The sequence below is a fragment of the Oncorhynchus kisutch genome, linkage group LG17 (assembly GCF_002021735.2).
Source record: "Oncorhynchus kisutch isolate 150728-3 linkage group LG17, Okis_V2, whole genome shotgun sequence".
Lineage (NCBI taxonomy): Eukaryota > Metazoa > Chordata > Actinopteri > Salmoniformes > Salmonidae > Oncorhynchus > Oncorhynchus kisutch.
Genome location: NC_034190.2, coordinates 85,108,332 through 85,118,636, shown reverse-complemented (window position 1 = coordinate 85,118,636; position 10,305 = coordinate 85,108,332).

Here is a 10,305-nt window from a genome sequence, read left to right as displayed (position 1 = left end):
CTCCCTGTGATCCTGTTGACGTCTCTCCCTGTGAGGTGGTGATCCTGTTGACGTCTCTCCCTGTGATCCTGTTGACGTCTCTCCCTGTGAGGTGGTGATCCTGTTGACGTCTCTCCCTGTGATCCTGTTGACGTCTCTCCCTGTGAGGTGGTGATCCTGTTGATGTCTCTCCCTGTGAGGCTGTGATCCAGTTGACGTCTCTCCCTGTGAGGTGGTGATCCTGTTGACGTCTCTCCCTGTGAGGTGGTGAACCTGTTGACGTCTCTCCCTGTGATCCTGTTGACATCTCTCCCTGTGAGGTTGTGATCCTGTTGACATCTCTCCCTGTGAGGTTGTGATCCTGTTGACGTCTCTCCCTGTGATCCTGTTGACGTCTCTCCCTGTGATCCTGTTGACGTCTCTCCCTGTGATCCTGTTGACGTCTCTCCCTGTGATCCTGTTGACGTCTCTCCCTGTGATCCTGTTGACGTCTCTCACTGTGATCCTGTTGACGTCTCTCCCTGTGATCCTGTTGACGTCTCTCCCTGTGATCCTGTTGACGTCTCTCCCTGTGAGGTTGATGTCAAAACACACACATGTTCAAATATTTAAAAAACAGGATAATGTGCATGTGGGAATATTCATTGCACTTTCTTATGTTGGAGAGGGGGTTATTTTGGGGGAAACCTTTTCTCTCTCTATCCTGGTATTATCAGCTATTAAATTCTACCAGTATAATACATTATAATTAGGGGAGGAAGGAATTTCACACAGCATAATATGGTCAGAGAAAGGACTTGATTTAGCCTGTAGCTAACAGTTTCTCCGCTGCTAAAAATAAACTTTCAAAATTGATTATGCTTTTATAAACTTTATTGCACAGTTCTCCTAGTCCTTGAGACCTATCGGATTTGCAGGATTTGATCTATCAAAGCATTTCACCAATCAAGGTTTTCTCTCAAGACAATAATTGCTGAATCAGGTGTGATTCTATATGGAAAGGACCAGAAACCCAGTAGCCTTTCAGAACCAGAAATCGAGAACCCAGTTCGACAGTCCTGGTCACTCAGAACACTGCAATAAAGGACTACAGCTCTATAATAAAGGACTAGTGCAGCTCTATAAAAAAGGACTACTACAGCTCTATAATAAAGGACTACAGCTCTATAATAAAGGACTACTACAGCTCTATAATAAAGGACTACAGCTCTATAATAAAGGACTACAGCTCTATAATAAAGGACTAGTGCAGCTCTATAATAAAGGACTACAGCTCTATAAAAAAGGACTACTACAGCTCTATAATAAAGGACTAGTACAGCTCTATAATAAAGGACTACAGCTCTATAAAAAAGGACTACTACAGCTCTATAATAAAGGACTAGTACAGCTCTATAATAAAGGACTACAGCTCTATAATAAAGGACTACAGCTCTATAATAAAGGACTACAGCTCTATAATAAAGGACTACAGCTCTATAATAAAGGACTAGTGCAGCTCTATAAAAAAGGACTACAGCTCTATAATAAAGGACTACAGCTCTATAATAAAGGACTACTACAGCTCTATAATAAAGGACTACAGCTCTATAATAAAGTTGACGTCTCTCCCTGTGAGGTTGTGATCCTGTTGACGTCTCTCCCTGTGATCCTGTTGACGTCTCTCCCTGTGATCCTGTTGACGTCTCTCCCTGTGATCCTGTTGACGTCTCTCCCTGTGATCCTGTTGACGTCTCTCCCTGTGAGGCTGTGATCCTGTTGACGTCTCTCCCTGTGAGGTGGTGATCCTGTTGACGTCTCTCCCTGTGAGGTGGTGATCCTGTTGACGTCTCTCCCTGTGATCCTGTTGACGTCTCTCCCTGTGATCCTGTTGACGTCTCTCCCTGTGAGGCTGTGATCCTGTTGATGTCTCTCCCTGTGATCCTGTTGACGTCTCTCCCTGTGAGGTGGTGATCCTGTTGATGTCTCTCCCTGTGAGGCTGTGATCCAGTTGACGTCTCTCCCTGTGAGGTGGTGATCCTGTTGACGTCTCTCCCTGTGAGGTGGTGATCCTGTTGACGTCTCTCCCTGTGATCCTGTTGACGTCTCTCCCTGTGAGGCTGTGATCCTGTTGACGTCTCTCCCTGTGATCCTGTTGACGTCTCTCCCTGTGAGGCTGTGATCCTGTTGACGTCTCTCCCTGTGAGGTGGTGATCCTGTTGACGTCTCTCCCTGTGAGGTGGTGATCCTGTTGACGTCTCTCCCTGTGATCCTGTTGACGTCTCTCCCTGTGAGGCTGTGATCCTGTTGACGTCTCTCCCTGTGATCCTGTTGACGTCTATCCCTGTGAGGCTGTGATCCTGTTGACGTCTCTCCCTGTGAGGTGGTGCTCCTGTTGACGTCTCTCCGTGTGAGGTGGTGATCCTGTTGACGTCTCTCCCTGTGAGGTTGTGATCCTGTTGATGTCTCTCCCTGTGATCCTGTTGACGTCTCTCAATGTGAGGTGGTGATCCTGTTGACGTCTCTCCCTGTGATCCTGTTGACGTCTCTCCCTGTGAGGTGGTGATCCTGTTGATGTCTCTCCCTGTGAGGCTGTGATCCGGTTGACGTCTCTCCCTGTGAGGTGGTGATCCTGTTGACGTCTCTCCCTGTGATCCTGTTGACGTCTCTCCCTGTGAGGTTGTGATCCTATTGATGTCTCTCCCTGTGCTCCTGTTGACGTCTCTCCCTGTGATCCTGTTGACGTCTCTCCCTGTGAGGTGGTGATCCTGTTGATGTCTCTCCCTGTGAGGCTGTGATCCTGTTGACGTCTCTCCCTGTGAGGTGGTGAACCTGTTGACGTCTCTCCCTGTGATCCTGTTGACGTCTCTCCCTGTGAGGTTGTGATCCTGTTGACGTCTCTCCCAGTTATCCTGTTGACGTCTCTCCCTGTGATCCTGTTGACATCTCTCCCTGTGAGGTTGTGATCCTGTTGACGTCTCTCCCTGTGATCCTGTTGACGTCTCCCCCTGTGATCCTGTTGACGTCTCTCCCTGTGATCCTGTTGACGTCTCTCCCGGTGATCCTGTTGACGTCTCTCCCGGTGATCCTGTTGACGTCTCTCCCTGTGAGGCTGTGATCCTGTTGACGTCTCTCCCTGTGAGGTGGTGATCCTGTTGACGTCTCTCCCTGTGAGGTGGTGATCCTGTTGACGTCTCTCCCTGTGATCCTGTTGACGTCTCTCCCTGTGATCCTGTTGACGTCTCTCCCTGTGAGGCTGTGATCCTGTTGATGTCTCTCCCTGTGATCCTGTTGACGTCTCTCCCTGTGAGGTGGTGATCCTGTTGACGTCTCTCCCTGTGATCCTGTTGACGTCTCTCCCTGTGAGGTGGTGATCCTGTTGATGTCTCTCCCTGTGAGGCTGTGATCCAGTTGACGTCTCTCCCTGTGAGGTGGTGATCCTGTTGACGTCTCTCCCTGTGAGGTGATGATCCTGCTGACGTCTCTCCCTGTGATCCTGTTGACGTCTCTCCCTGTGAGGTTGTGATCCTGTTGATGTCTCTCCCTGTGATCCTGTTGACGTCTCTCCCTGTGATCCTGTTGACGTCTCTCCCTGTGAGGTTGTGATCCTGTTGACGTCTCTCCCTGTGATCCTGTTGACGTCTCTCCCTGTGATCCTGTTGAAGTCTCTCCCTGTGATCCTGTTGACGTCTCTCCCTGTGAGGTTGTGATCCTGTTGACGTCTCTCCCTGTGAGGCTGCGATCCTGTTGACGTCTCTCCCTGTGAGGCTGTGATCCTGTTGACGTCTCTCCCTGTGATCCTGTTGACATCTCTCCCTGTGATCCTGTTGACGTCTCTCCCTGTGATCCTGTTGACGTCTCTCCCTGTGAGGTGGTGGTCCTGTTGACGTCTCTCCCTGTGATCCTGTTGACGTCTCTCCCTGTGAGGTGGTGATCCTGTTGATGTCTCTCCCTGTGAGGCTGTGATCCGGTTGACGTCTCTCCCTGTGAGGTGGTGATCCTGTTGACGTCTCTCCCTGTGATCCTGTCGACGTCTCTCCCTGTGATCCTGTTGACGTCTCTCCCTGTGAGGTTGTGATCCTATTGATGTCTCTCCCTGTGATCCTGTTGACGTCTCTCCCTGTGAGGTGGTGATCCTGTTGACGTCTCTCCCTGTGATCCTGTTGACGTCTCTCCCTGTGAGGTGGTGATCCTGTTGATGTCTCTCCCTGTGAGGCTGTGATCCTGTTGACGTCTCTCCCTGTGAGGTGGTGAACCTGTTGACGTCTCTCCCTGTGATCCTGTTGACGTCTCTCCCTGTGAGGTTGTGATCCTGTTGACGTCTCTCCCAGTGATCCTGTTGACGTCTCTCCCTGTGATCCTGTTGACATCTCTCCCTGTGAGGTTGTGATCCTGTTGACGTCTCTCCCTGTGATCCTGTTGACGTCTCCCCCTGTGATCCTGTTGACGTCTCTCCCTGTGAGGCTGTGATCCTGTTGACGTCTCTCCCTGTGAGGTGGTGATCCTGTTGACGTCTCTCCCTGTGAGGTGGTGATCCTGTTGACGTCTCTCCCTGTGATCCTGTTGACGTCTCTCCCTGTGATCCTGTTGACGTCTCTCCCTGTGATCCTGTTGACGTCTCTCCCTGTGAGGTGGTGATCCTGTTGATGTCTCTCCCTGTGAGGCTGTGATCCAGTTGACGTCTCTCCCTGTGAGGTGGTGATCCTGTTGACGTCTCTCCCTGTGAGGTGGTGATCCTGCTGACGTCTCTCCCTGTGATCCTGTTGACGTCTCTCCCTGTGAGGTTGTGATCCTGTTGATGTCTCTCCCTGTGATCCTGTTGACGTCTCTCCCTGTGATCCTGTTGGCGTCTCTCCCTGTGAGGTTGTGATCCTGTTGACGTCTCTCCCTGTGATCCTGTTGACGTCTCTCCCTGTGATCCTGTTGAAGTCTCTCCCTGTGATCCTGTTGACGTCTCTCCCTGTGAGGTTGTGATCCTGTTGACGTCTCTCCCTGTGAGGCTGTGATCCTGTTGACGTCTCTCCCTGTGAGGCTGTGATCCTGTTGACGTCTCTCCCTGTGATCCTGTTGACATCTCTCCCTGTGATCCTGTTGACGTCTCTCCCTGTGATCCTGTTGACGTCTCTCCCTGTGAGGTTGTGATCCTGTTGACGTCTCTCCCTGTGATGCTGTTGACATCTCTCCCTGTGATCCTGTTGACGTCTCTCCCTGTGATCCTGTTGACGTCTCTCCCTGTGAGGTTGTGATCCTGTTGACGTCTCTCCCTGTGATCCTGTTGACGCCGCTCCCTGTGATCCTGTTGACGTCTCTCCCTGTGATCCTGTTGACGTCTCTCCCTGTGATCCTGTTGACGTCTCTCCCTGTGGGGTTGTGATCCTGTTGACGTCTCTCCCTGTGATGCTGTTGACATCTCTCCCTGTGATCCTGTTGACGTCTCTCCCTGTGATCCTGTTGACGTCTCTCCCTGTGAGGTTGTGATCCTGTTGACGTCTCTCCCTGTGATCCTGTTGACGTCTCTCCCTGTGATCCTGTTGACGTCTCTCCCTGTGATCCTGTTGACGTCTCTCCCTGTGATCCTGTTGGCGTCTCTCCCTGTGAGGTTGTGATCCTGTTGACGTCTCTCCCTGTGAGGTGGTGATCCTGTTGACGTCTCTTCCTGTGAGGTGGTGATCCTGTTGACGTCTCTCCCTGTGATCCTGTTGACGTCTCTCCCTGTGAGGCTGTGATCCTGTTGACGTCTCTCCCTGTGAGGTGGTGATCCTGTTGACGTCTCTCTGTGTGAGGTGGTGATCCTGTTGACGTCTCTCCCTGTGAGGTTGTGATCCTGTTGATGTCTCTCCCTGTGATCCTGTTGACGTCTCTCCCTGTGAGGTGGTGATCCTGTTGACGTCTCTCTCCCTGTGATCCTGTTGACGTCTCTCCCTGTGATCCTGTTGACGTCTCTCCCTGTGAGGTTGTGATCCTGTTGATGTCTCTCCCTTTGATCCTGTTGACGTCTCTCCCTGTGAGGTTGTGATCCTGTTGACGTCTCTCCCTGTGATCCTGTTGACGTCTCTCCCTGTGAAGTGGTGATCCTGTTGATGTCTCTCCCTGTGAGGCTGTGATCCAGTTGACGTCTCTCCCTGTGAGGTGGTGATCCTGTTGACGTCTCTCCCTGTGAGGTGGTGAACCTGTTGACGTCTCTCCCTGTGATCCTGTTGACGTCTCTCCCTGTGAGTTTGTGATCCTGTTGACGTCTCTCCCAGTGATCCTGCTGACGTCTCTCCCTGTGATCCTGTTGACGCCTCTCCCTGTGAGGTTGTGATCCTGTTGACGTCTCTCCCTGTGATCCTGTTGACGTCTCTCCCTGTGATCCTGTTGACGTCTCTCCCTGTGATCCTGTTGACGTCTCTCCCTGTGATCCTGTTGACGTCTCTCCCTGTGATCCTGTTGACGCCTCTCCCTGTGCTCCTGTTGACGTCTCTCCCTGTGAGGCTGTGATCCTGTTGACGTCTCTCCCTGTGAGGTGGTGATCCTGTTGACGTCTCTCCCTGTGATCCTGTTGACGTCTCTCCCTGTGATCCTGTTGACGTCTCTCCCTGTGAGGTTGTGATCCTATTGATGTCTCTCCCTGTGATCCTGTTGACGTCTCTCCCTGTGAGGTGGTGATCCTGTTGACGTCTCTCCCTGTGATCCTGTTGACGTCTCTCCCTGTGAGGTGGTGATCCTGTTGATGTCTCTCCCTGTGAGGCTGTGATCCTGTTGACGTCTCTCCCTGTGAGGTGGTGAACCTGTTGACGTCTCTCCCTGTGATCCTGTTGACGTCTCTCCCTGTGAGGTTGTGATCCTGTTGACGTCTCTCCCAGTGATCCTGTTGACGTCTCTCCCTGTGATCCTGTTGACATCTCTCCCTGTGAGGTTGTGATCCTGTTGACGTCTCTCCCTGTGATCCTGTTGACGTCTCCCCCCTGTGATCCTGTTGACGTCTCTCCCTGTGAGGCTGTGATCCTGTTGACGTCTCTCCCTGTGAGGTGGTGATCCTGTTGACGTCTCTCCCTGTGAGGTGGTGATCCTGTTGACGTCTCTCCCTGTGATCCTGTTGACGTCTCTCCCTGTGATCCTGTTGACGTCTCTCCCTGTGATCCTGTTGACGTCTCTCCCTGTGAGGTGGTGATCCTGTTGATGTCTCTCCCTGTGAGGCTGTGATTCAGTTGACGTCTCTCCCTGTGAGGTGGTGATCCTGTTGACGTCTCTCCCTGTGAGGTGGTGATCCTGCTGACGTCTCTCCCTGTGATCCTGTTGACGTCTCTCCCTGTGAGGTTGTGATCCTGTTGATGTCTCTCCCTGTGATCCTGTTGACGTCTCTCCCTGTGATCCTGTTGGCGTCTCTCCCTGTGAGGTTGTGATCCTGTTGACGTCTCTCCCTGTGATCCTGTTGACGTCTCTCCCTGTGATCCTGTTGAAGTCTCTCCCTGTGATCCTGTTGACGTCTCTCCCTGTGAGGTTGTGATCCTGTTGACGTCTCTCCCTGTGAGGCTGTGATCCTGTTGACGTCTCTCCCTGTGAGGCTGTGATCCTGTTGACGTCTCTCCCTGTGATCCTGTTGACATCTCTCCCTGTGATCCTGTTGACGTCTCTCCCTGTGATCCTGTTGACGTCTCTCCCTGTGAGGTTGTGATCCTGTTGACGTCTCTCCCTGTGATGCTGTTGACATCTCTCCCTGTGATCCTGTTGACGTCTCTCCCTGTGATCCTGTTGACGTCTCTCCCTGTGAGGTTGTGATCCTGTTGACGCCTCTCCCTGTGATCCTGTTGACGCCGCTCCCTGTGATCCTGTTGACGTCTCTCCCTGTGATCCTGTTGACGTCTCTCCCTGTGATCCTGTTGACGTCTCTCCCTGTGGGGTTGTGATCCTGTTGACGTCTCTCCCTGTGATCCTGTTGACGTCTCTCCCTGTGATCCTGTTGACGTCTCTCCCTGTGAGGTTGTGATCCTGTTGACGTCTCTCCCTGTGATCCTGTTGACGTCTCTCCCTGTGATCCTGTTGACGTCTCTCCCTGTGATCCTGTTGACGTCTCTCCCTGTGATCCTGTTGGCGTCTCTCCCTGTGAGGTTGTGATCCTGTTGACGTCTCTCCCTGTGAGGTGGTGATCCTGTTGACGTCTCTTCCTGTGAGGTGGTGATCCTGTTGACGTCTCTCCCTGTGATCCTGTTGACGTCTCTCCCTGTGAGGCTGTGATCCTGTTGACGTCTCTCCCTGTGAGGTGGTGATCCTGTTGACGTCTCTCTGTGTGAGGTGGTGATCCTGTTGACGTCTCTCCCTGTGAGGTTGTGATCCTGTTGATGTCTCTCCCTGTGATCCTGTTGACGTCTCTCCCTGTGAGGTGGTGATCCTGTTGACGTCTCTCCCTGTGATCCTGTTGACGTCTCTCCCTGTGATCCTGTTGACGTCTCTCCCTGTGAGGTTGTGATCCTGTTGATGTCTCTCCCTTTGATCCTGTTGACGTCTCTCCCTGTGAGGTTGTGATCCTGTTGACGTCTCTCCCTGTGATCCTGTTGACGTCTCTCCCTGTGAAGTGGTGATCCTGTTGATGTCTCTCCCTGTGAGGCTGTGATCCAGTTGACGTCTCTCCCTGTGAGGTGGTGATCCTGTTGACGTCTCTCCCTGTGAGGTGGTGAACCTGTTGACGTCTCTCCCTGTGATCCTGTTGACGTCTCTCCCTGTGAGTTTGTGATCCTGTTGACGTCTCTCCCAGTGATCCTGCTGACGTCTCTCCCTGTGATCCTGTTGACGCCTCTCCCTGTGAGGTTGTGATCCTGTTGACGTCTCTCCCTGTGATCCTGTTGACGTCTCTCCCTGTGATCCTGTTGACGTCTCTCCCTGTGATCCTGTTGACGTCTCTCCCTGTGATCCTGTTGACGTCTCTCCCTGTGATCCTGTTGACGCCTCTCCCTGTGCTCCTGTTGACGTCTCTCCCTGTGAGGCTGTGATCCTGTTGACGTCTCTCCCTGTGAGGTGGTGATCCTGTTGACGTCTCTCCCTGTGATCCTGTTGACGTCTCTCCCTGTGATCCTGTTGACGTCTCTCCCTGTGAGGCTGTGATCCTGTTGACGTCTCTCCCTGTGAGGTTGATGTCAAAACACACACATGTTCAAATATTTAAAAAACAGGATAATGTGCATGTGGGAATATTCATTGCACTTTCTTATGTTGGAGAGGGGGTTATTTTGGGGGAAACCTTTTCTCTCTCTATCCTGGTATTATCAGCTATTAAATTCTACCAGTATAATACATTATAATTAGGGGAGGAAGGAATTTCACACAGCATAATATGGTCAGAGAAAGGACTTGATTTAGCCTGTAGCTAACAGTTTCTCCGCTGCTAAAAATAAACTTTCAAAATTGATTATGCTTTTATAAACTTTATTGCACAGTTCTCCTAGTCCTTGAGACCTATCGGATTTGCAGGATTTGATCTATCAAAGCATTTCACCAATCAAGATTTTCTCTCAAGACAATAATTGCTGAATCAGGTGTGATTCTATATGGAAAGGACCAGAAACCCAGTAGCCTTTCAGAACCAGAAATCGAGAACCCAGTTCGACAGTCCTGGTCACTCAGAACACTGCAATAAAGGACTACAGCTCTATAATAAAGGACTACAGCTCTATAATAAAGGACTACAGCTCTATAATAAAGGACTACAGCTCTATAATAAAGGACTACAGCTCTATAATAAAGGACTAGTGCAGCTCTATAATAAAGGACTACAGCTCTATAATAAAGGACTACAGCTCTATAATAAAGGACTACAGCTCTATAATAAAGGACTAGTGCAGCTCTATAATAAAGGACTACAGCTCTATAATAAAGGACTACAGCTCTATAATAAAGGACTACAGCTCTATAATAAAGGACTACAGCTCTATAATAAAGGACTACAGCTCTATAATAAGGACTAGTACAGCTCTATAATAAAGGACTACAGCTCTATAATAAAGGACTACAGCTCTATAATAAAGGACTACAGCTCTATAATAAAGGACTAGTGCAGCTCTATAATAAAGGACTAGTACAGCTCTATAATAAAGGACTACAGCTCTATAATAAAGGACTACAGCTCTATAATAAAGGACTACAGCTCTATAATAAAGGACTACAGCTCTATAATAAAGGACTACAGCTCTATAATAAAGGACTACAGCTCTATAATAAAGGACTACAGCTCTATAATAAAGGACTACAGCTCTATAATAAAGGACTAGTGCAGCTCTATAATAAAGGACTACAGCTCTATAATAAAGGACTACAGCTCTATAATAAAGGACTACAGCTCTATAATAAAGGACTAGTGCAGCTCTATAATAA